The sequence below is a fragment of the Phyllobates terribilis genome, unplaced genomic scaffold (assembly GCF_046119375.1).
Source record: "Phyllobates terribilis strain yellow unplaced genomic scaffold, ASM4611937v1 Scaffold_8__6_contigs__length_399053987, whole genome shotgun sequence".
NCBI classification, from domain to species: domain Eukaryota; kingdom Metazoa; phylum Chordata; class Amphibia; order Anura; family Dendrobatidae; genus Phyllobates; species Phyllobates terribilis.
Genome location: NW_027362768.1, coordinates 11754989 through 11781459, shown reverse-complemented (window position 1 = coordinate 11781459; position 26471 = coordinate 11754989). Strand labels below are relative to the sequence as shown.

The 26471-nt window shown below is 47.5% G+C and overlaps 1 long non-coding RNA gene across 1 annotated transcript in view; it reads right to left on the bottom strand.

The window, feature by feature from the left end:
- LOC141156351 (uncharacterized) overlaps positions 1 to 26020 on the bottom strand; it is a 64813-nt gene extending 38793 nt beyond the window's left edge. Inside the window, exon 1 of the long non-coding RNA XR_012247591.1 lies at positions 25705 to 26020. This is a non-coding gene — a long non-coding RNA (uncharacterized lncRNA). The remainder of the gene's footprint in view (positions 1 to 25704) is intronic.
- Positions 26021 to 26471: the final 451 nt, after the last annotated feature.

Below are 26471 nucleotides of genomic sequence, written 5' to 3'. Positions count from 1 at the left end.
AGGTGCCGGGGAACCTTGTTACGGGCTCAGGAGGAACAAGCCGCAATGAATTTCGCAACATCCTTGACAGAGAGGGCCTCCAGTAATGTCGGGCGATGAGCAGAAAGGTTTTCCTCTGACCAGCATGACCGGCTAGTTTGGATGAGTGGCCCCAGAGGAGAACCTTCTTACGATCAGGAACCACCACAAAGGTGGAAGAAGAGACAGGTCAAACGGAGCCACAGTCATTACTTTGGAGGGGTGGATGATATGTAGAGGCTCCTCCTCTTGGTCAGTGGACAGGAATGAGCGGGATAAAGTGACATCCTTAATGTTCTTGTCAGCCGGGCGGTAATGCAGAGTGAAGCAGAATCGGGCAAAGAATAGAGACCACCTGGCCTGCCGCGGATTAAGTCTTTGGGCGTTTTGTAAATCGGCGAGGTTTTTGTGGTCAGTGTAGATGACCACCGGGTGTAGAGCCCCCTCCAGCAGGTAACACCTCTCCTCCAGTGCCAATTTGATGTCTAACAGCTCACGATCTCCTATGGAGTAGTTGCACTCATACGAGGAGAAGAGCTTGGAGAAGAAGCTGCAGGTTACCATTCTCCCGGATGGGGATTTCTGGGCGAGTACCGCTCCGGCTCCAGAGGAGGATGCATCAACCTCCAGGAAGAACTGCTTGTTGCAATCTGGACGGTGCAGCACAGGGGCGGAGGAGAAGGATTGTTTTAGGGAGACAAAGGCCTCCTCCACTTCGGAAGTCCATTCCCAGGGATTTTCTCCCTTACGGGTGAGCGCGGAGATAGGAGCGGTCCGGGAGGAGAAATGAGGGATGAAGAGGCGGTAATAATTTGCGAAGCCCAGGAATCGCTGAATCGCCTTCAACCCCTCCAGTCGGGGCCACTTTAAGATGGCTGAAACATTCTCGGGATCCATCCGCAGACCAGTCTTGGAGATAATATAGCCCAGGAACGGAAGGGAGGTCTGCTCGAAGAGGCATTTCTCAAATTTTGCGTATAGGTGATTCTGCCGGAGCCTTAGCAGAACAGGACGAACATCCCTCCAGTGTCTGGGCAGGTCCGGAGAGAAGAACAAGATATTGTCCATGTACACCACCATGCAAGAATACAGGAGATCACGGAAGATGTTGTTAACCAGCTCCTAGAAGACGGCTGGGGCATTACAGAGACCAAAGGGCATCACGTGATATTCATAGTGACCGTCCCGGGTGTTGAATGCCATCTTCCACTCGTCTCCCTGGCGGATCCGGACCAAATTGCATGCCCCACGAAGATCGAGCTTGGTGAAGATTAGTGATGAGCGAGCACTAAAATGCTCGGGTACTCATTGCTCGGGTCGAGCAAATTGGAATACCCGGGTGCTCGACCCGAGAAACGAGCCCAATGTAAGTCTATGGGAAACGCGAGCATTTTTCGGGCGGCTCCCCCCAGCGGTCTGCAGAGGGCCTAAAAATTGCCCAAATCGATAAGAACAGTGCTCAAATGACATGGGAACAGCATGAGGAAGACCCCTGGAAGCATCTCTGACACCCAGATCACTGCTGTCAGAAACGTGGTCAGAGTATTACGCCACTTTTACGGACTCAAAATAAAACATACAAAAACGAAACCAAAATGGATTTTCCTGGAAAATATGTTAAGGAACCTCCTTTCCAGGGTAATGACTTGTATATAAGGCAAAATAAATAACCAAAAACAAAAATACTCCTCCACACATTGGGCTATGTTCACACGTAGCGTTTTTGATGCGTTTTTGCACTTTTGCATTGCTTTCAAACAAGACAAATGCATTCACCAGAAAATGTCATTTTAACATTTTACAACCTTATCTGGCCATGTGGTGTGTGACACATCATCAGACACATGCATACAGTGCTGAAAAGTCATGTGAACAGCATGGGGAAGACCTCTGGAAGCATCTCTGACTCCCAGGTCACTGCCTAAAAGTGTGCCCATCACAAGTGATCCTTGGCGCATGCGAAGATGCCTCCCGCCATGCACCTGTCATTGCAGACTTGCAACAATCACCGTCCACGTCCTTGTCCCAGTGCAGTGTTCAGTTGTCCCTACCCCATTCCTTGGAATGCAAGTGCAAATATGCAGGCAGCCACCCACCCACCCACAGGCTGCAATACTATACTGCCAAATTTTTGACAGCTGCTTGCACTTGAAATGTGGCCTTTTAGGCTCATGGAGGCAGAAGCTTTTCATAACCTCATGCCGGCCGCAGCCGGGTGTCCAAACTCGGTCCCCAGCCGCCACTATATTTCCCGGTATCACCTCCGCCTTCCACAAGCACGGGTCCCACAACATTACCCGTGCCCTCCCCAGTGCACTTACTGGGAAGGACCGCCAACCACAAACACGTGGACAGGTGAATGTGGCCAGAGAAGGTACGGAGCCAGTCCACAACTTTTTTTGCTGAGAGTTGTATTCATCTCGGTGAGAGGACTGACATAGAGGGAAACCGTATCTACCCTGTGTGTCATTTCTCCCAGGAAGTCCTGTAATTGAGCTTGTTGCAGAAGCAATGGCAGCCTGTCCAACATCAACTCACACTTGTCGGTGGTGCTTTGACACACACACATCTTTCTTTGTGCATTTAATGTCTGGAATACAGAGTTGGACAATGGCCTGATCTGTAATGCGTTTTGAGAAATAACATGCATAAGCATGGCCGATCCACATTAAAAAAGCAGCCATAGAGTGTCCGGGAACCTTCCCCCACACTTTTCTTAGCCAGGGCTGCTTTTCGGCAGGGTTGGATGGGCCCACCAGAGAACCGGAGACTCCTCCGACGGGCCCTTGCTTCTCCTTCAGGAGAGATCATAATATCGAGGTGAGGCCATGATAATGATAGAGGCCACCATCTGCTTAGTTTTCTGTTACTTGGAATGCAAGTGCAAGTATGCAGCCACCCACCCACCCACAGGCCGCAACACTAAACTGCCAGATGTCTGGGCACTCTTTGCACTTGTAATATGGCCTTTTAAGTAGAGATGAGCGTTGTTCTACTCGAACTGTTCGCCAATCTCAAATTCGAGCTGTTTTGGGCGGTGTTCGAGCCGGTCGGCGAACACGAACAATTTGAGAAAAATTTGGCTGTTCGAGGTTATGTTCGATAACTGTTCGTGCACCAAAATCATAACTGGATTTTTTCTCAGTAATGATGAAAATTAATGTTAATACGCAGTTTGAGTGTACAGCGGGGCGGGGGGAGGGGCAGGGGATGGATCTCTGCAGGAACAATTAAGATCTCCATTTTTTTTTCTCTTTCCCGCATTTGCAGTGGGGAGGTGCAATCTGTCAGCCTATCAGCAGCGCACACACGGAGCGAAGTGCTTTTTTTCACACAAGCAAGGGCATGTGTGATTGGCAGTGTATGTCACATGTCCTTGCCCTATAAGACCAAGCCATTTTCCCCGTCGCCACCATTTTCTCTCTGCTGCAGCTGCGTGTTAGACGGCACCGCTGTTGCTGTGTGCGCTATACCTTGTTAATTTCAAGCCAATTTTCGCACAAATATACAGATAGCTTGGGAGTAGGGAATAGTTGTGATTGCAGTCCTTTTAAGGACTAGGTTACAGCATTTCCTACGACTTTTATCAGGCAGGTCTGTGCTCTTAAATAGATAGATGTGGGAGTAAAGACTAATTGTAATTGGAGTCCTTTTCAGGACTAGGTTACATCAGTTCCTATCAGTTTTTGCCAGGCAGGTCTGTGCCAGTGCTGTGCAAGTTTTTTTCACAGCATTTGGCTGAATCTAGCAAAGCTAATCCTTTTTGGCCTATTGCAGAGTGTGTTAGTCAGTGGAGTAGCCTATCTGTGTTGCAAGATATACCACCTGTGTATAGAATACCAAATTTTTTACTGCACCTAGTGAAGTAAAATCTTTTGGGCATAGCATCATTCTATTAGTCCATCTATACTGACCTCCATCAGGTTGCAAACTGAATATAATTTTTTTCTGCATCTAGCTCTGAAAAAATATTTGGGCTTCTAGCAGTGTGTGGGATTTGGTCTATTATTCCATCTATACTGACCTCCATCAGGTTGCAAATTAAAAATAATTTTTTTCTTCATTTAGCTCTGAAAAAATATTTGGGCTTCTAGCAGTGTGTGGGACTTGTTCTATTAGTCCTTCTATACTGACCTCCAGCAGGTTGCAAATTGAATATAATTTTTTTCTGCATCTAGCTCTGAAAAAATATTTGGGCTTCTAGCGGTGTGTGGGACTTGGTCTATTAGTCCATCTATACTGACCTCCATCAGGTTGCAAATTAAAAATAATTTTTTTCTGCATCTAGCTCTGAAAAAATATTTGGGCTTCTAGCAGTGTGTGGGACTTGGTCTATTAGTCCATCTATACTGACCTCCATCAGGTTGCAAATTAAAAATAATTTTTTTCTTCATTTATCTCTGAAAAAATATTTGGGCTTCTAGCAGCGTGTGGGACTTGTTCTATTAGTCCATCTATACTGACCTCCATCAGGTTGCAAATTAAAAATAATTTTTTTCTGCATCTAGCTCTGAAAAAATATTTGGGCTTCTAGCAGTGTGTGGGACTTGGTCTATTAGTCCATCTATACTGACCTCCATCAGGTTGCAAATTGAATAAAAAAATTTTCTGCATCTAGCTCTGAAAAAATATTTGGGCTTCTAGCGGTGTGTGGGACTTGGTCTATTAGTCCATCTATACTGACCTCCATCAGGTTGCAAATTAAAAATAATTTTTTTCTGCATCTAACCCAGCCAATAGTTTTGGCCTAATACCACAGTTTGGCCACTCAGCTCTGCTCGGTTACCATCCATTGTTTTTTTGTGCAAACAACTCCAGAGTTGTGAATTAGTTAACCACCAAAATGAGTGGAAAAAGGCCTGCTGCTGGTGGAAAGGGGAATAGGCGTGTTGGGAAGGGGAAAAAAGGTTGTGTCCGTGGGGTAGGTGCAGAAGAAAGACCATCTTCCAGCCAAACTAAAATGTCTACTTCTTTTAGCGGACAATGTGATAAGATCCCTTTCTTACGGCCACGCCAATCTCTACAAATTCCAGATGAGGCACAAAAACAGCAGGTGCTTCAACGGATATCAAGTGCTCCTTTAAGTGGGCTCTCCTCCACATCAACTTCAACATCACAAATACTCCAGTCCTCAAAGGTGTCACCCAAATCGCACTTGCTTCCTCACAGCTCCCAAATCTCCAGCTGCTCGTCTGAGTATGAGGTAGAACAGATGGTTGAGTCTGCAGAGCTGTTTACTCATACTATAGCCTGGAAATCAGAGGTCGACTCCAGCGCTTCTGTGAATCCAGACGAGGAAATGATCTGCACTGATGCCCAGAATCTTTATGAGTCGGATCCAGGACCAGACGCAGAAGGTTCTGACCATAATGTAGACCCTCATTCCCAAACTGTAACTCCTGTTGGTGGAGACAATGAGGAAGACGATGATAAGACTCAAATACCTGATTGGAGCGACAACTTTAGTTTTTTGTCAGGGCAGGAACAGGTTGGCTCTGAGGACGACGGGTGTGATAACGCACAGGGTGATGATGATGAGGTCGGAGATCCCACTTACTGTCAACCCACAGTCAGCCAAGAGATGAGGTCAGCAGAGGAGGTGGAGGAAGATGCTAGTGACGACGAGGTCAGGTTGCGCCTTCCTGGACAGAGACGTAGTACTGGAAGCACGTCAACAACTGCATCCTCAAACACAACTCTGCCTCTCACCACAAATCGTGGTGGCTCTTCAGGTCGCATGGGTGCTAAGCCTTGCATAGCCTGGGCATTTTTTCAGATCGATAAAGATGACCCAACTCGTGTTATCTGTAACATTTGTCAGCAAAAGCTAAGTAGAGGCCAAAAAATACATAGTTTGAGTACTTCATGCATGAACCGGCACATGGACATGAAGCATAAGTTGCAGTGGGAAGCTCAGTGTGCTACAATGCGGTCTAGCCGGCCGGGCCAACCACCGTCTGCCATATCTTGTGCATCCGCGGCCTCTTCATCCTCTGTGACTGGGGGGACAGCAGTCACACCTGTTTTGGGGCGCAGACCTGCCACCTCTTTACCCGCAACAGCCAGCGTGATTGGCAGGTCATCATTTTCTTTGGAGGTGGTAACACCAGCTGGTCTTGAGCGCTGTCCGACATCGATAGCACCACCTTTGGATCAAGGCAACCTAACATGTCCGCCTGCATCTTCCTCACAGACCGGCAGTTTGCCGGGGACACCCTTATCAACCCCGTCTAAGCACAATAGCCAGCCCTCGGTCCCTCAGATGTGGACAAGTAAAAGACCATTTCCTCCTAGCCATGAGAAAGCTAAGAGGTTGAATTTCACCATCTGCAAGCTCTTGGCTACAGAAATGCTGCCTTTCCGCCTGGTGGACACAGAGGATTTTCGAGACCTTATGTCCGTCGCAGTGCCCCAGTACCAGATGCCCAGTCGGCACTACTTCTCAAAGAAAGGTGTGCCTGCGCTCCACCAGCATGTCGCACACAACATCACCGCTTCTTTGAGAAACTCTGTGTGTGACAGGGTGCATTTCACCACAGACACTTGGACGAGTAGGCATGGATAGGGGCGTTACATGTCGCTGACTGGGCACTGGGTAACTATGGTGACAGCAGGACAAGGGGCTGCTGTCCAAGTCTTGCCGTCCCCACGAGTTGTGCGTCAATCCTCTTTATGTCATTTTTCCTCCACTGCTTCTGCCTCCTCAACCTCCTCTCGGTCTTCCACCTGCACCCAAAGCCTGTCTGGTCATGCCACAAGCTTTCTAACTGCGCAGAAGGGATCCTGCACACCTCCTTACTATGCTGGCAGTAGGGCTCAACGTCATCAGGCGGTTTTTACATTGAAATGTCTGGGAAATGTGAGTCACACAGCTGAGGAGTTGTGGTCAGCTCTGGAGAACCAATTTCATGAATGGTTGTCTCCACTGGACCTGAAACCAGGGAAGGTCGTGTGCGACAATGCTGCAAACCTGGGTGCGGCCCTTCGCCGGGGCAATGTCACACACGTGACTTGTATGGCTCACGTGTTGAACCTGGTTGTCCAGCAATTTTTAGCCCACTATCCCAGACTAGATGGCCTTCTGCAGAGGGCACGGTCGCTGTGTGCTCACTTCCGCCGTTCGCATCCCGCAGCTCAGCGACTTACATCTCTACAGAAGTCGTTGGGCCTGCCACTTCACCGGCTAAAATGCGATCTGCCTACCCGGTGGAATTCAACTCTGCACATGTTGCAGCGACTGTGGCAGCACCGACAAGCCCTGGTGCAATACGTTCTGACGTATAGCCTGGGCCAACGAGATTCAGAGGTGGGGCAAATCACGCTGGAGGAGTGGTCTCAGATCAGGGACCTATGCACCCTTCTGCACAGTTTTGAAATGGCGACGAAGATGTTTAGTGCTGACGATGCCATTATCAGCATGACTATTCCGGTGATTTACATGCTGGAGCACATGTTAAACAGAATTCGGAGTCAGGTGGTGGCACAAGAGGAGGTGGAGGAAGTAGAGGAGGAGGAGTTGTATGCGGAAGGGCTAACATCTGCAAGGTCCAGACGGTCGGCAGCACCAGGGCGGCAGGCATGTGAGGGTGGGGGAGATGATTTTACCAGGGCGCATGGTAGCAGCCAAACTAGTGAGGAAGGTGCAGGAGCCCAGGAAGAAGTGGAGGACGAACTGATGGAAGACTCATCAGATGAGGGAGACCTTGATCACATTTCTGTTGTGCGAGGTTGGGGGGAGAGGACAGAGGAAGGAAGCATGATTGTTACCTCGCCACCAACACAACAGGGACTTGGTGCTCCTGGATGCGCAACACACATGAGTGCCTTCTTGCTGCACTACCTGCAACATGACCCTCGAATTGTGAGAATTAGAAATAATCCTGACTACTGGGTTGCCACACTGTTAGATCCCCGGTACAAAAGTAAATTTGCAGAAATTATTCCTGCCATAGAAAGGGATGCACGCATGCAGGAGTATCAGCAGAGACTGTTGCAGAATCTTACATGTGCTTTTCCACAAAATACCAGTGGTGCACGTAGTGAATCTCACAGTTCCAACTTGCCAACCGTGGTCTGTATGGAATTGTTCAATAAAGGGCCCAAAATTAAGATAACATAGATGGGAGAGGTCTCTATGAATAGGAATTCCTAAGTATTTGATACCCTGTGAGGGCCAGGCAAAGGGAAAGTTGGACTGGATGGAATCCTATATGGATTTAGGGAGGGAGACATCGAGGGCCTCAGACTTCGCTGCATTGATTTTAAAATTTTACCATGTAACAAAGTGATCTATTTCAGCCATAACAGCAGGGATGGATATATGTGATTGAGTGATATATACTAGGACATCATCAGCAAATAGAGAGCACTTGTACTCGGTGCCTCCCACCTCAATCCACCTAATATTGGGGTTATGGCGAATTGATGAGAGCAGGTGCTCCGTCACTAGGATGTATAAGAGAGGGGACAGAGGACATCCCTGCCTTGTCCCATTGGTGATTGTGAAAGGTGATGAAAATGTTGTGACGCACCCCCTGGGCCTTGGGACACCCGGAGCCGGACCCTTTTTGGTGGATGCTGGTGGTTGTAGTCTTCGTGGCGGCGATCCGGTTCCGTGGCTCAGGGCGGTCAAACCAGTGGCGGAACTATTTATGTGGTTTTGATGTTTAAATGTCCGACTACGCCACCCGTGGATTGCGGTCAGAGTGAACCGCCGCTACAGGGCAGACCGCTAAGGCTGGTGTTGTGGGTGCAGCAGAGCGTAGCATAACTCACCACGGGAGGAGTATAGCCTCAGGGCAGTGTATGCGGAGGATGGGGGTGATGGTGCAGGGCAGCAGCAGTAACGACACGCAGTCAGTGATGCAGTTCAGGGCCTTTACTCACAGTTCTTATTATCCAGACCACGTCTGCAGGTAACGGCTGCCCACGTCGTACTGTGCTCACCAGGTGAGGGGCTCAGACAACTCCCAGATAACTTTGGAGCGCTTCACAGGACCCCCTTTGTGTGTCCTTTGTCTGGCCTTTCTTACCAACACTTCTGTCCGGCTGCCTCGGGCCTCCTCTTGGTAAACTTGGCGCCAGTTTCCCTGACCCTATGTGGTGCCTTCCTAGCGGGTGGAGCAAGGGGCTGCGCCACATAAAATGTCAGAGCCTCCGGTTTCTAGCTGAGGGTCGTTTCCTGCCTCCACTAGTTCGGGGACCGGTCTCCCCCTTTGGCCTGACCCCTCCACGCAGGTGGATTCGGGCGTGCGGTGGCGACTCGCCCGTCCGCACCCCTGGGATCCCTTCATTCCTCGTTCCTGGAGCCTTCTCCGCTCCTCTTCCTTCCTTCTCCCTCTTGCAGGCCTGGGCCTCTGTTACTAGGCCCGCCTCCGGAGCAGAGCTCATGCAGAGCCCCTGCTCCCTGCCACTTCTGCTCAGACTTCTCTGCACTGAACTAAGATGGTGCCCACCTTTTATACTCCCTTCTCAATGCACCCAGGAACTGCTTCCTCCCTGCTCCTGCACTGCAGGGTTCCCCTTCCTCAGTGTTCCCTCCCCCCACTCCAGCCAGGGACAGGGACTGTCGTGCCCATCTCAGGGGCATATTGGTCACCCTGCCCCACGGCAATGTGGTGTAATGCATGCAGGTGTCGGGTCCTGATCCACACTCCATCCTTATCTGAGAGTGAGATATCACACCTCTGGGTGAGGTGCAATACGTCTGTAGCAACCGAGCCCTCGGTGCTACAGTTCCATTTATCTTCAGCCTAGGTGACGTATTGTGATACAGGGCCGTGATTTTGGCTATAAAAGGGTCCCCTAGACCCTTACCCCAAGCTTTTTAAGAGAATCATATATGGCGTGCCAGGAGACTCTATGGAATGCTTTCTCAGCATCCAACGAGAGTATCTACTTACAAAGTTTTAACTGCATCTAGCCCAGGAAATACTTTGTGCCTAGTAGCAGTGTCTGCTAGTCAGCGGATTATCCCGGCTGTTAAGCAAGCTACACCACCTGTAGTTTGGACACTTAATTTTTTCAAAGGAAATGCTTCGGGACCACGGGATACTTAGTGAAGAGCATCAGGAGGCACCCCAAGGCATAGGGGCTGGGACTGGCACTAGGATGCCTTGCGGTGAACAGCCGAGCTCGATCCTTATAAAAGCTTTTTAACTGCAGCAGCTTTAGTGGATGCTACTGGAGCTGGAATTACGCGGCTGCTGGCATGAGACTTGCCCTCCAATAGATCCTTGTAAATGGATTTAAAGTGTATTCATTCAAATTAGAGGGACAATTTAAATTAAAAAGCTTAGAGCTGCCTCCACCACAGGGGGGCTCTCTCGACCCACCAGCGGACAGGCACCAGTATTGGGAGAGGGGGGCTGGCCGTCAGGGTTCACCGCGGCTCTGGCACAAACCCGACGACACGGAGGTGGCACGGGCAGGAGCGGACTGGCCGTCTCGGCTTCTCACTTTTTGGATTTTAGAAGGGCATGACATGCCTATATCTGTGTCTCCCCCTCCTTTTACTCCTCCACCTCTTTTCTTTTCGCATGACTATATGTACTTGTCACTTTTCCATGTGTTAGTTGTGTCTTCTGAGCAGTTTGTCAGCTTTTGGACACCTTTGAAGGTGTTTTCTATGTGTTTCTATGTGTTTTTGTTTGCCTGCCATTGGTTTTAACGGTGTTCGAAGGTGTTCGACGAACAGTTCGACGAACAGTTCGGCGAACACACGGGTGTTCGACGAACCGAACTCGAACACTACGGGGGTGGCTCAACACTACTTTTAAGCTCATGGAAGCGGAAGCTTTTCACAACCTCATGCCGGCGGCGGCCAGGTGTCCATACTCGGTCCCCAGCCGCCACTATATTTCCCGGTATCGCCTTCCACAAGCATGGGTCCCACAACATTACCCGTGCCCTCCCCAGTGCACTTACTGGGAAGGACCGCCTACATTACTGCTGCTACTTTTCTGTGGGAATTTGCTTGCCTCCTACCAGCCTGGAATATTTCCAGCAAACTATGGTACAACGCCATGGTATTAGCACTGCCCCCAGTACCAGTAGCGAAACCATCCCCAATTTCCTTCTCAGGAATTTTATTTGGTACACTGAGTGGCTGCTCAAATACTTTTTCTCACAAAGGAGCTGAAGATAGAGTGGCAGTAGGTGAAAGTTTCTCCAGCCTGTTAGATATTAGAGGGTGAACGGCAGCACATTGGATCAGTGGTTAGCACTGAAACCTTGCAGCACTGGGATCCTGGGTTCAAATCCCAGCAAGGACAGCATCTGCAAGAACTTTGTATGTTCTCCCCATGTTTGCGTGTGTTTCCTCCTCAGTAAAAAAGCAGCCATAGAGTGTCCGGGAACCTTCGCACACACTTTTCTTAGCCAGGACTGCTTCTCGGCAGGGTTGGACGTTCCCACCAGAGAATCCTCTAGTGTGCCTTGGCTTCTACCTCAGGAGAGTTCATGATAGCGCTAATTTTGCAGCTGCTATGGGGCTCTTGAGCGGGTGAGGAAGGTTAGCCCTCAGAATCAAATCCTCTGGTGGACACATTGTTTTTCAATCAGAAACAGCTTCTCAGTGGGAGTTGTATTTCACCACAGCCATATTCTTTAGCTCAGTGAAAGGACTGGCATAGAGGGAAATCGTATCTACCCCGGCTGTCATTTCTCCGTCACCAGGTTCCGCCCATTGTCACACACGACCATGCCTGGCTGTTTGTTCAGCGGTGAGAGCCACAGATCAGGCAGCTGTGTTACAGCTTTCAACAACTCTGCAGCGCTGGGCGGTTTGTCAATTAAGCATTAAGCATATTATCTTCAGCACAGCCTGTTGCTGCTTGGCTAAGGCAGTGCAGCAGTGCTGTCAGCTTGTCACTGATGTGGTCATTTCACAGATGGAGGAGGAGGTGCATGAGCTGAACAATGTGATTACATTGAGGTTAAATTGGTGACGCTGTTTTTTATACTAAAGAAAGATCCTATTGTTTTGTTTTTTTTACGTTATATTTTAAGACAAATTCATTCCCTGGGAAATGTAATTTTAACATTTTACAACCTTATCTGGCAATGTGGTGTGTGACACATCATCAGACACATCCTGTTTTATTTATGATGGAGGGACTCTGAAAGTCATAAAGCATATTTTTATAGGGACATCAGATGGCCTTTACTATTCTTAAAAGGCCAGCAGTCGGCCCTAGCTATTGTTTGAGAGCCATCAGCCGGCTATGCTTTGTTGTTCCCATTACTAACAAGTGGGTCTCCTATACGGTTATTGCTTATCCAGTGACTGCAAGGGCTGACAAAAATTTGGACGCAACCCAATACCCCTTTGAGGAGACATGTTCCCATTTTAAAGGAGCGGGTCTCCTATAATGGTAATGCCAATGCTGTGACTGCAAGGGCTGCCAAAATTTGGGAAAAACCCCACAAAGAATTTACAGACACATAGAGCAGGGCCACAGTGAAAAGGTACGACATGTTCAAATTAGAAAGTAGAGGGTCTGCTATACAGTTATTGGGTATGCAGTGAGTCCAACAGCTGACCAATTTTAGGAAAAACCTCACTAAGAATTTAAAGACACATAGAGCAGGGCCACAGTAAAAATGTACGACATGTTCCCATTAGAAAGGAGAGGGTCTGCTATACAGTTATAGGGTATGCAGTGAGTCCAACAGCTGACCAATTTTAGGAAAAACCCCACTTAGAATTTAAAGACACACGGAGCAGGGCCACAGTAACAAGGTACGACATGTTCCCATTAGAAAGGAGAGAGTCTGCTATACAGTTATAGGGTATGCAGTGAGTCCAACGGCTGACCAATTTTAGGGATGACCCCACTAAGAATTTAAAGACACACGGAGCAGGGCAACAGTAACAAGGTACGACATGTTCCCATTAGAAAGGAGAGAGTCTGCTATACAGTTATAGGGTATGCAGTGAGTCCAACAGCTGACCAATTTTAGGAAAAACCCTACTAAGAATTTAAAGACACACAGAGCAGGGCCACAGTAACAAGTACGACATGTTCCCATTAGAAATAAGAGAGTCTGCTATACAGTTATAGGGTATGCAGTGAGTCCATCGGCTGACCAATTTTAGTAAAAACCCCACTAAGAATTTAAAGACACACGGAGCAAGGCCACAGTAACAAGGTACGACATGTTCCCATTAGAAAGGAGAGAGTCTGCTATGCAGTTATAGGGTATGCAGTGAGTCCAACAGCTGACCAATTTTAGGAAAAACCCTACTAAGAATTTAAAGACACACAGAGCAGGGCCACAGTAACAAGTACGACATGTTCCCATTAGAAAGAAGAGAGTCTGCTATATAGCTATAGGGTATGCAGTGAGTAAAATGGCTGACCAATTTTAGGAAAAACCCCACTAAGAATTTAAAGACACACAGAGCAGGGCCACAGTAACAAGTACGACATGTTCCCATTAGAATGGAGAGAGTCTGATATACAGTTATAGGGTATGCAGTGAGTCCAACGGCTGACTAATTTTAGGAAAAGCCCCACTAAGAATTTAAAGACACACAGATCAGGGCCACAGTAACAAGGTACGACATGTTCCCATTAGAAAGGAGAGAGTCTGCTATACAGTTATAGGGTATGCAGTGAGTCCAGCAACTGACCAATTTTAGGAAAAACCCCAATAAGAATTTAAAGACACATAGAGCAGGGCCACAGTAACGACAAATTCCCATTAGAAAGGAGAGAGTCTCCCATAGTGTTGGCCTATGCAGTTAATGTAAGGGCTGCCAAAAATTTGGAGGCACTTCAGTGACCCTTGGAAGAGACGTGGAGGAGTGTCTCATAAAAAAATGTTCCCATTAGAAAAGAGCGGGCCTCCTATACTTGTAATGCCCATGCACTAAGTGTATGGGCTAACAAACATTTACCCCTGGGGGGTGTACAAGAACATATTGTATAAAAATTTTTTTTTACAGGCATCATAAACACCCTTTAAAAAAATGATGTGGGTGTTGCATCACGGACCACGATCACCGTGGTGATATGGTGGTGGAGGATGAGGAGAAGGAGGAGGACAAGAGCAAATAGCCAAAATCAGGAAGCGTATACCCATGTGTGGGTGTGAAAAGGTGCATGGGAATACACCTCCCAAGAAAAAACGCTGGATTTGAGTTTATGTTACGCTGCTATCATTTGGTGGTGTTGAGAAGTCTGGCCCAATCAAGCCCTTGTTCATTTTTATAAGAGTCAGCCTGTCAGCATTTTTAGTTGACAGGCGGATGCACTTATCAGTTATAATTCCACCAGAGGCACTAAAAACCCGCTCTGATAAAACGCTGGCGGCAGGGCAGGCCAGGACCTCCAAGGCATAGACAGTCTGTTCATTCAACATATCCAGCTTGGATGCCCAATAATTATAAGGCACAGCGAAATCACGGAGGACGTTGGTACGGTCGGCAAGGTACTCCCTCAGCATCTTCCCAAACTTTGCACTCCTTGTGAAAGTACCCCGCACCTCAGGGCCTGTGCGATGGGAGGGTCTGAGAAAACTCTCCCAGAACTTTGACAGTGTTCCCCTGCCTCTGCTGGATTGAAGTTGTGTCTCTCTCACCTGTACTCCTTGGTTTTCCAACAAAGTGTGCCCTCTGCCGCCAGCGTTTTCAGATGGTAATTTTTTTAATAGTTCTGCAAAAAGGGCCTTCTGGTACTGCCCCATTTTTGTACACCTGTCCGCCTCAGGAATAAGGGATAGAAAGTTCTCCTTGTAGCCTGGGTCTAGAAGTGTCACCAACCAGTAATGACGGTCACCCAAAATTTTCAGAATGCGAAGGTAATGGGAAAGACAGCGTAACATAAACTCAGCCATGCATGCCAGACTACTAACAGACTAGACTTCGATCTCCTCCTCCTCTCTGTCTTCTGGCCATCCACGCTGAACAGACGGCATGACAGCTATGCAGGTAGTACCATCTATAGTGCATGAAACTAGCTCCTGTCCTTTCTTCTCCTCTTCCTCATTGTCACCCAATCCATGTTGGGATGAGATGAGGCTTGACAGTGTGAAATCACCCTGTATGGTTCCTTGCTCCATCTCATCATGCTCCGCCTGCAATGCATCCTTTTTGATTGTGAGCAGAGATCGTTTCAGAAGACAGAGAAGTGGGATGGTGACGCTAATTATGGCGTCATCGCCGCTCACCATCTTGGTGGAGTCCTCAAAGTTTTGGAGGATGGTACATATGTCTGACATCCATGTCCACTCCTGACATCTTATGTGTGGAGTCTGAACTGAATAGCGACAGCCTTGTTGATGCTGGTACTCAACAACTGACCTCTTCTGCTCACAAATCCTTCCCAACATCTGCAGTGTAGAGTTCCAACTCGTGGGGACATCACACACCGGTCTGGGAGCCGGAAGCTGCAAACGCTGCTGAAGAATGGCAAGGGCAAGAAGCTGTAGGTGACTTTCTAAAATGGGCACACAGGCTTTAACAAGCAGATCCGGCAGCTCCGGGTAGGATTTGAGAAACCGCTGAACCACGAGATTAAGCACATGGGCCAGACATGGTACGTGTGTCACACACGACCATGCCTGGCTGTAGGTTCAGTGGTGTCAGCCACAGATCTGCCTGCTCTTTCAGAGCTGTTCACAACTCTTCAGCAATGTGCGTTTTTTCAGCTAAGCATATTAGCTTCAGCACAGCCTGTTGCCGCCTGGCCGAGGCAGTGCTGCAGTGCTTCCAGCTTGTGATTGATGTGGTCATTTCGGAGATGGAGGCTGAACATGAGGAGGGGGAGGAGGATGATGCGCAGGAGCTGTACACTGTGGAGGAAACTCTGACTGACATAGGGCCCGCAATCCTTGGCGTCGGGAGGACGTGTTCCATCCCAAGGTCAGACTGGGTCCCGGCTTCCACTATGTTAACCCAGTGTGCCATCATCGAGATGTACCATCCCTGCCCATTAGCACTTGTCCATGTGTCCGTGGTTAGGTGGACTTTACCGGTAACTGCATTGTTGACAGCACGGCTAATGTTTTGGGACACGTGCTTGTGTAATGCGGGGACGGCACACCGAGAGAAATAGTGGTGGCTGGGGACCGAGTACCGAGGGACGGCCACCGCCATCAGGTTGCGGAATGCTTCTGTCTCCACAAGCTTAAAAGGCAACATTTCGAGCGCAAGCAGTCGTGAAATGTGAAAATTTAGTAGCGTGGCCTGTGGCGCGTTGGCTGCATATTTGTGCTTGCGTTCCATGGACTGGGGTATGGACAACTGAACGCTGCGCTGGGACAAGGACATGGACGTGCTTCCTGATCCTGCTACTTGAGAGAGTGCAATGACAGGTTCATGGCAGAAGGCTTCTTCGCATGCACCGTGAACAGGGGATTGACTTGCATGCACAACAGCGGATGGTGCCACCTGCAGACACTGTTCCTGGACCCTGGGGTTCGGCCCAAAAAGTCGGCTGCTTTGCTGCCATGTGCCTGATCATGCTGGTGGTGGTCAGGCTGGTCGTTTTGCCACCCCTTCTGATGCTGGCCTGGCAGGTGGTACAAATGGCCTTTTGGGGTTATCGGCAATGTCTTTAAAAAACAACCAGACTCGGGAAGACCTAACAGTTGTGCTGGCAACTTCCTTCGTGTTGGTGTTACGGGGAATGGTTGCCTGCCTTCTGTCTGTGGCCACCACACTGCCTCTTCCTGCCTTTTGGGGTGTTCTGCCCCCCTCCCCCTCTGTGCTGCTGTCTTCGCTCTGCATTTCCTCCTGCCACGTTGGGTCATTTACTATATCATCCACCACCTCGTCTTCCACTTCAGCACCCTGGTCCTCCTCCTGACTTTCTGGCAATTGTGTCTCATCATCGTCCACCTCTTGTGACACTTTCCCACCGTCGCCTTCGTGTGACCGTGGCTGCTCAAATATTTAGGCATCGCTAAACGCGATCTCCTCTTTCCCCGCTTCAAGTGGACCGGTCGAGAGGCCCGAATCTATAAATGGAAAAGTGAACAGCTCCTCAGAGTGTCCAAGTGTGGGATCAGTTGTCTCTGGGTACTCGGCATGGTGGGAGGAAGGAGGATTAGGGTGAGAAATACGCGGTCCAGACTCACGGCTACTGAGACTTGACCGTGTGGAAGACAAGGTGGTGGTGGCTAAGTGACTGGAAGCATTATACGCTATCCAACCAACAACCTTTTGACACTGCTCTGGGTTCAATAGTGGTGTGCTGCGGTCCCCTAGAAATTGGGACAGGAAGGTCAGGCAAGAAGATATGGGTGTTTGTTGTGGTACAATTTCGGCTTGCCCACGGCCTTGTCCTCGGCCTCTGCATGCACCATTGCCATCACGTCCAGTTCCCCATCCCTTGCCACGTGCCTTGTCCATTTTAAATGGAGGACAGTATCTTCCACGCTCACTACCAATGACTGAGGTTGGAGCGAACTTATATGTAATCCGTTTGACGGAGAAAACAGAGTTTTAAATACCTGGCCTGTAGGTAAGTAGTTTGAACAGCAAACTGCGGTGAATTGCTTCAATGAAACACTAAAGGAAATTTTTAATGGAGGCCAGAAATGGCAGTATTTTCTAACAACGTATATGTGATCCGTTTGACGGAGAAAACACGGTTTTAAATAGCTGAATTTCTAGCGCTGTAATATGGAAAGGACCTGGCTGTATTCTGCAGTGCCAACAAGCAAATGGCACAGAAATACGGTGTTTTCTGGATTGTTTTTAAGCAAATAATGAGGATTAAGATCCAAAGAAAAGTATTCCTGGCCCCTGAGACCTGGGCCTATTTCTAGAAATATCTAACAGCAGCAGAAGGCTGAATTGGAATGGAGCCTCTTGTGCTATATGCACTGCAGTCTGCTATATACAATGTCTGCCTATACACCCTGCCTGCCTGATATCTCTGCAGATGGATTAGTCCTCAGAAGGACTGTTTGTTAAGATGGATTTCTGTAATGTACGGTTTTTCTCCCTACACTACCTAATACACAAGCAAATCTCTCCCTGACATAGCAGCAGCTCTCCGTACACTGTCTGATCTGGAGTGATTGTGACGAGCATGGCTGCGCCAGGTCTGATATAGACCTGATGACGCTGTGCGGCCAGCCAATCACTGTAATGCCCACAGCCAACTTGGCTACGGCATTACAGTGCATGGCAGGCAATCCCTGCATGTTCATTGGCTCTCTAAAGAGCGCCAAACATGCAGGGAGTGAGATGCTCGGGCGAGCACCGAGCAGTAGCGATCATGCTAGCTCATCACTAGTGAAGATCTTCGTGCCTTTAAGGCTGTCGAACAGAGGCAGGGGGTACTTATTCTTGATGGTAATCTAGTTAAGACCCCTGTAATCGATACAGGGACGTAGTGAGCCATCTTTCTTCTTAATGAAGAAGAATCCTGCTCCAGCCGGGGAGGCAGATTTCTGGTTGAATCCCCTAGTGAGATTCACCTCTATGTACTCAGAAATGGGCCGGGTCTCAGCCAGCGACAAGGGGTAGATACGCCCGCGGGGAGGAGAAGCACCAGGTACCAGGTCGATTGGGAAATCATACTGCCTATGAGGTGGAAGTGTCTGTGCCTCCTTTTTGTCAAAGACATCCGCATAGGACCAGTAGGGTGCCGGCAGACCAGGTAGATTAGCCGGAGTAGATGGAGGTCGAGCTGGACGTACCCGAACCAGGCAGGACTCATGGCATTCCTGTCCCCAACGGAGCACTTCACCAGATCTCTAATTCAGGATGGGTTCATGTCTCTGCAACCAGGGTAGACCCAGCAGGAGGGAGTGAGAGAGACCGGACAGCACATGAAAGGAAATCCTCTCCGAGTGCAGCATTCACACCTGAAGGGTTACAGGCTCTATGATGAGCAAGATGGTCTCTGGAAGAAGTCTCCCATTCACATAAGCAACCGCCAACGGTTCAGCCAGCTGTATGGTAGGAATCTGATACCACTCCACAATAGCCTGTGAAATGAGATTCCCAGCGGCTCCGGAATCCAGGTGGGCAGTTTCAAAGAAGCTGGTCTCACCACTGGAAATAGAAACAAATACCGTCAAGGATGGAGAGGATTTACTCTTGCCTAGGACGACCTCTCCAAGCGGTCCTAGACACTGGAGTTTCCTGACTTCACCGGGCAGGAACGGATCAGATGCTCATTACTGCCACAGTAGAAGTAACTCCCCTCAGCTCGGCGCGTCTCCAGGCGAGACTTTACCATCTTGGTTTGGTCAATTTGCATAGGCTCTGGGGAACGTGTCCAAGGAATAGCTGGTTGTGAGGCTGGGTTTTGGAATGCAGGAGCGAGACGCGGAAGTCTTCTCTCCCAGGTAGTCTCCTTAGCTCATTCCAAAAAACTGATGTCAATCCAGGTAGCTAATGACACCAGGTCGTCCAGGGTGGAAGGGATGTCACGACCGGCTAGCTCATCCTTGATCCGTCTGGAAAGACCCTCCCAGAAGGTGGACACCAGGGCCTCGTTGTTCCAGGCAAGCTCTGATGCGAGTGTTTGGAAATGTATGGCATACTGGCCCATGGTGAGACTCCCTTGGCGTAGACGGAGAAGTGAGGAAGCAGTAGAAGTTTTTCGTCCAGGCTCATCGAAGACCTTCCGGAAGGCAGTGAGGAAAGCCAGAAGATCGGACACCAGGGGATCCCCTCTTTCCCAGAGAGGGTTTAGCCATGTCAATGCCTCCCCGGTGAGGTGAGACATGATGAACGCCACCTTGGCCTGGTCGGAGGGGAACTGATGTGCCAGGAGTTCAAAGTGCAGCGTGCACTGATTTAGGAAACACTGACATAAGACGGGGTCACCACCAAAACGTGGAGGCGCAGAGAGCCTGGGACCAGAGCCGGATGCCATAGCACCAGTAGGTTGAGGCGCCGCCGGAGCGGGTGCCGCTCGGCTAGAGACGGACACAGACGGGGTGGACAGTGTGTCCAGGCGGGAGTTGACAGACCGCAGGAAGGACAGGATAGTTTCCTGTTGGGATCTCTGACGTGAAACCTCCTGGTACAGGTCAGAGAGCGAAGGAGCCTGGGGGCCACTGAGATCCATGGCCTGTGCAAACTGTTACGGGTCCGGGTGGTGGAACCTCTGTGCTTTGGTGCAAGGAGGGACGAGAGAGGGACAAAAGGGGCATGACTTAGTACCTACTTGGCCTGACCACGGTCGCACGACGGCTCAATCGACTCCGTGAACCAGGGAGGGACCGAGCAGGGGGACCAGGTGCCACTCTGGGACTGACCTTGTATGAGAGCAGGTGACTCCCACGGGTCAGATGGCAGGAACTGACCGGTACAGAGGATGAGCTCGGCTGGAAGGCTGACGGGTGGTTCGGGTAGACAACCTATCGGGCACAACAGGTAAATGGCAGGTGCTCCAGGTAGGCAGGCAGGCGGGCATAACAGGTAACAGATAGGTGCTTCCAGGTAAACAGGCTGGCGGGCACGGCAGGTAACTGGCAGGTGCTTCCAGGTAAGCAGGCTGGTGAGCACGGCAGGTAATTGGCAGGCAGACTGGCGAGCAGGACTGACAGGCCGGGGACATTTTAGGATGGCGCGCGCGCCCCTTTAAGAGGGAGGGATGTGCCCTAAGCACAGTGCCCGGGAAGCTGCGCGCAGTGCACGCCACAGTAGATAGAGGACGGGAGCTGGAAGACGCCGGACCAGGTCCGTGGTTGTGAGGGGAACGGCGCCTCTGCCGGCAGGAGGCAGAGACGCCGATGCTACACCAAACATGTATAATTTTTGTTTCATTTAAGTGGTGAGAATGAAATTTGCAAAAAAAAACATTTTGCTTCTGACGCCATATTCCAAGAGCCGTAACTTTTTCACTGTATGCAACATGGTGTCCGCTAACAAATTGAATGGAAAATCGGCTCAAATTGTTAGCGGACACCATGTTGCGTTTGGAGAGCCCCTGTGTGCCCAAACATTGGAGCTCCCCCACAAGTGACCCCATTTTGGAAACTAGACCCCCCAAGGCACCTATCTAGATGCATAGTGAGCACTTGGAACCCCCAGGTGCTTCACAAATTGATTCGTAAAAATGAAAAAGTGAAAAAAAAAACACTTTTTCATTTTTATGAATCAATTTGTGAAGCACCTGGGGGTTCCAAGTGCTCACTATGCATCTAGATAGGTGCCTTGGGGGGTCTAGTTTCCAAAATAGGGTCACTTGTGGGGGAGCTCCAATGTTTGGGCACACAGGGGCTCTCCAAACGCAACATGGTGTTCGCTAACAATTTGAGCTGACAATTTGTTAGTGGACACCATGTTGCATTTGGAGAGTCCCTGTGTGCCCAAACATTGGAGCTCCCCAACAAGTGACCCCATTTTGGAAACTAGACCCCCCAAGGCACCTATCTAGATTCATAGTGAGCAGTTGGAACACCCAGGTGCTTCACAAATTGATTCGTAAAAATGAAAAAGTGGAAAAAAAATACTTTTCCATTTTTACGAATCAATTTGTGAAGCACCTAAGGGTTCCAAGTGCTCACTATGCATCTAAATAGGTGCCTTGTGTGGTCTAGTTTCCAAAATGGGGTCACTTGTGGGGGAGCTCCAAAGTTTAGGCACGCAGGGGACCTCCAAACGCAACATGGCGTCCGCTAACAATTTGAGCCGATTTTCCATTCAATTTGTTAGCGGACACCATGTCGCGTTTGGAGAGCCCCTGATGTGCCTAAATAGTGGAGCTCCCCCACAAGTGACCCCATTTTGGAAACTATACCCCTCAAGGAATTTATTAAGGTGTATAGTGAACATTTTGAACCCAGAGGTACCACACAGAATTTGATAACATTAGGTCATCATATTGAATAAGTTGACATTAGTCTTGAGCGCAAGTGCTCGCTACTTGAGTTTGCATCGGGTACTCAGGTATGCACCATGTACTGTGTGTGCTCGAGTGACATGCTCGAGTCCCCGCCCGGATGTTTCATGGTTATTAGACACCCAAAAGCAAACATGCGGGCATCGCTCGTGCATGGCAGACAATCCCCGCAAAGTTTTTTGGGCCGTGAAGCATATGGGGCGGAGACTCTAGCATGTCACTCAAATACCCACGATACTCAATGCATACCAGAACACCCGATGCAAACTCAAGTAGCGAGCACTTGCGCTCAACACTAGTCGCCATATCGTCATCTTTTTTTCTTACTTTTGAAAAAAATCCCATCACAACCCTAACCCCAACCCTAACGCCAACCCCAGCCCTAACCCTAACACAACCCTAACCGTAGCACAACCCTAACCTGAGAGTTTATTTTTTACGCCGTTCCTCTTGCGGAATAAGTGATTAGACGACCTTATTCTTTGGGTCGGTGAGACTACAGCGATACCAGAATCATAAGGGGTTTTTATGACTGACAGCTGTCACACACTAAAAGACGCATTTTTTGTAAAATCTAGTTTTTGCATCGCCATATTTTGAGAGCTATAAGTTTTCCAGATTTTGGCAGACAGTCATTTGACAGCTTTTTTTTTTGCGGGATGAGTTGACATTGTTATTGGTGCCATTTTCAGGCACGTGACATTTTTTGATCACTTTCTATTCCGATTTTTGGGAGGCAGAATAAACAAAAACCAACAATTCAGGAATTGTTATTTATTTATTTTTTTTATTCTGTTCCGCGTGTGGTAAAATTGATAAGGCAGCTTTATTCTTCGGGTCAGTACGTTTACAGCGGTACCACATTTATATTGTATTTCTATGTTTTGCACTTTTACATAATAAAAGCAATTTTATAGAAAAAATTATTTTTTACCATAGCTTTATTCTGAGAGCTATAACTTTTTTATTTTTCGGCTGATGGAGCTGTATGGTGGCTTGTTTTTTGCGGGACGAGGTGATGTTTTCAGCAGTACCATTTTTATTTATATTTGTCTTTTTGATCGCGTGTTATTCCATTTTTTGTTTGGCGGTATGGTGATAAAGCATTGTTTTTTGCTTCGTTTTTTTTTTTTTTTTTTTACCGTGTTCACTGAAGGGGTTAACTAGTGGGACAGTTTTATAGGTCAGGTTGTTCCGGACTCGGCGATACCAAATTTGTGTACTTTTATTGTTTTTTTTTGGTTTTTTTTTATAATAATATTTATTGATGGGTACATTATATTTTTATTTTTGGTGGATTATTTTTTTTATTTTTTTTTTATATTTTTACAATTTTTTTTTTTTTTTTTTTTCACTTTCTGACACTTTTTACACTTTATTACTTTGTCCCACTATGGGACTTTCACTTTTTTTTCTCTGATCGCCTGCATGGCACAGGAATGCAGCACCATCCCTGTGTCATGCAGGCTGTCAGCGCTGGACAGGGAGAAGATTGTTTGGAGATGCACTGCGCATGTCCAAAAAATCTTCCTGCTGTCTGGTGACCTGGATGTTGTCATGACGACATCGGGTCGTCATGGCAACATCCTGGAAGCCACAGCAGACAGCGCTGGAAGCCGGAAGAGGAGGTGAGTATCTGCGATCACCTCCCCTTGCCACCGCAATGCTGCGATCGACTTCAATCGCAGCATCACGGGGGTTAATGTGCTGGGAGCGGTGCGTGACCACTCCCTGCACATAGTACCGGGTGTCAGCTGTGACAATCAGCTGACACCCGGCGGCGATCGCACCCGCACAGCCTGTGTGCGCGCGCGATCGCCATGACGTACTAATGCGGGTCTGGCTCTTAAGTCCCAGGGCACAGACGCGTATTAGTACGTCAAATGTTGTTAAGGAGTTAATTTCATAATTTATTGTTGATTTCTTTTATTAACATTGGGCAATTAATGTTACGATCACCCAAAAATTAAGTAAATTATGTCAATAGTTGTCAAATGTAAATGAGCACCTTACGGGGTTCCTCCAGTCTTGGAGACTGTGAAAATACAATAGCTGGAAAATTATTAGATTTGGAAAACTCTTATAGCAAAATGTTATTACCAACAGAACATAGAACACATAGGAATTTAAAAGTCAGACATTTTTCCATTAGATTTGAAAAAAATGTAACCTATTTAGAAATTGATGGCAGCAAAACATCTGAAAAAAATTGTAATGGTGCCATGTCCACCATTGTGTATCATTATTCATCACTTCTTCTTTTTACAACAGTCTTTAAGTGTCTGGGAAGTGAGGAGGCCGATTGCTGGAGTTTTGGGGGAGGAATGTTGTCTTATTCTTGTCCTATGCAAAATTCTAACTGAACTGAAAAAATAAACTGGTCTATAAGTTGGTTTGCATGCAAAATATAGGAGCATGTTCACACTGGCCATTAAACAGACAAAATCTAAGCTAGAGACTAAATGAACATATACCCAGCTGTATGTAAGCAATAGTTCATATACTGTAAATAGCACAGGGTAAGTAGTAAACACCGGTTTTGAAAAAAAAAAAAGAGTAAAAGCCATCCCACCAGCGTCATGGTGTACCCAAATCGGGATGGTCTTAACCTCTAGTATTAAAACAGTGTTTATTAAGTAACCTATGTTATTTATATGAACGATTGCTTTCACTTATTTACTTACCGCAGGCTATGTGTTTATTTGGTTTTTATCTTAGCTTTTGTAGGATTCTAGCTGCTTAACATTTCTGGGTCTTCTTTTTTAAGCTTTTAATTTTATAATGCGCCAAAGGTTTTGTATTAATGAAAAGTCTGGACTGCAGGCAAGCAGTCAGTTCATCACCAGAACTCTTATTCTGCAAAGCCATGCTTTAGTGATGAATGCAGTATTTATTTATTTTGCTCACTTACAGTATATAGCGCCATTAATTCCACAGCACTCTACAGACATTATGGGCACTGTCCCCATTGGGGCTCACATTCTACATTCCCTATCAGTTTGTTTTTGGAGAGTGGGAGGAAACAGGAGAACCCGGAGGAAACTCACACAAACACAGGGAGAACATGCAAACTTCTTACAGATCTTGTCCTTGGTGGGATTTGAAGGCTGTAAATCATGGAGTAGAAGATTTAGCATTGTCTTGCTCAAATATGCAAGGTTTTCGCTAAAATTGATATCTGAATTGGAGCAAATGGTCTAAAACATCTCTATAATGCTCAGCGTTGATAGTGTCTTTCAAGGTGTAAGCAGCCCATGCCAGTAAGCACTAATCCCATAACATCAGAGATGTAAGTTTTGAACTATGCGTTAACAAGCTAGATGGTTCCTCTCAGGGCTGGAAGAAGGAGTAGGCAAAACAGGCACCCACCTAGAGTGCTACCTTTTGCCTCCCTGAGGGGCGCATAGATTGAAAAAAACAACAACCGTGCTGTGTCTTTCTCAGACAGCAAACTTTCAGCAAACTGACAACCGAGGCACAAGCATACAGATGAGCATCACTAACACGACTCACCACTTGTGCCTTCCCTCCCTGCACTCAATTGCATTTGCATCTTTAAGACCAAGGCAGAAAAAAAGTATTTTGGTACTCTGGGCAGATAAAGCCAATTAAAAACTCCTACCATCAGCCTGAGGCCCTTTTAAATAGTGCTAAATCCTACCTGCTCTTTAAATTTGTAGGATTTTAGCACGGGAGGTGCATGATAATAGGTTAGGGTCCCATTAAAGAATGATATGCCTTGTCATGGCTGCTGGGCTCTCATCAATTGGCAAATTTATGAGCTAAATACCTTCATTTTTATAAGAAAATTTTGTATAACAGTAATGAAGTTCAAATTGCATATATTCACGGTTTGCAAACATCTTACCGAGGCTGCTGTATTCTTTTGATTGCATATTATGCAGTAGTTGCAGCTTGTACTTGTTCACACTTGCTTGATTCTGTTCCAAGGTGCTGGTCAGTTTTTTGTTTTCTGTACTACATGAGAGCCATAGCGATGCCAGAGCGAAGCCCTCACAGATTTACATTGAGAACTTGTGACTGCAAACTTTGATTTCCACTCAGTCAGAAGTTATGATCACAAGATGGCGGATCGGCATCGGAGCTGCACTGGGAAGAGGAGAAGACAGCAGCTGGTAAGTATAATACTAGTGGCAGTGAACTGACATTAGTGGCGCCACTTTAGCACTGAAATAAAAAAATGCTGTAGTGGTGCTTTATAGCAAGACATTCAGTCAGTATTGACTTTTACGATTCCTACATCCAATAGGTGGAGCCAGAGATCAAGTCCTTTTCTCTGAAGAGCATATTAGCATATCTAAAGTAATAAAATCACAATGACTGGAAGAATTTTTTTTTTTAGATTGATTCCAATTTTTTTTTTCTCTGTACTAATATGTAATTTTAGATATAAAACATTTATAATACTAAAAACGGTTTCCAACAATTTATATTTATGTCTTCACTGCAAATAATCAGAAATGAAAATTACTAAAAAAAAAGCTCATTATAAAAGTGAAATATGTTAATATCAAGATAAAGAAAGGGATTTGTCTTAGTAGATTAAGAAGATTATACTATATCTAGATAGTCCTCAGCTAGCTGGGTTTAGCTCCTGATTGTCAAAGCTGGCTC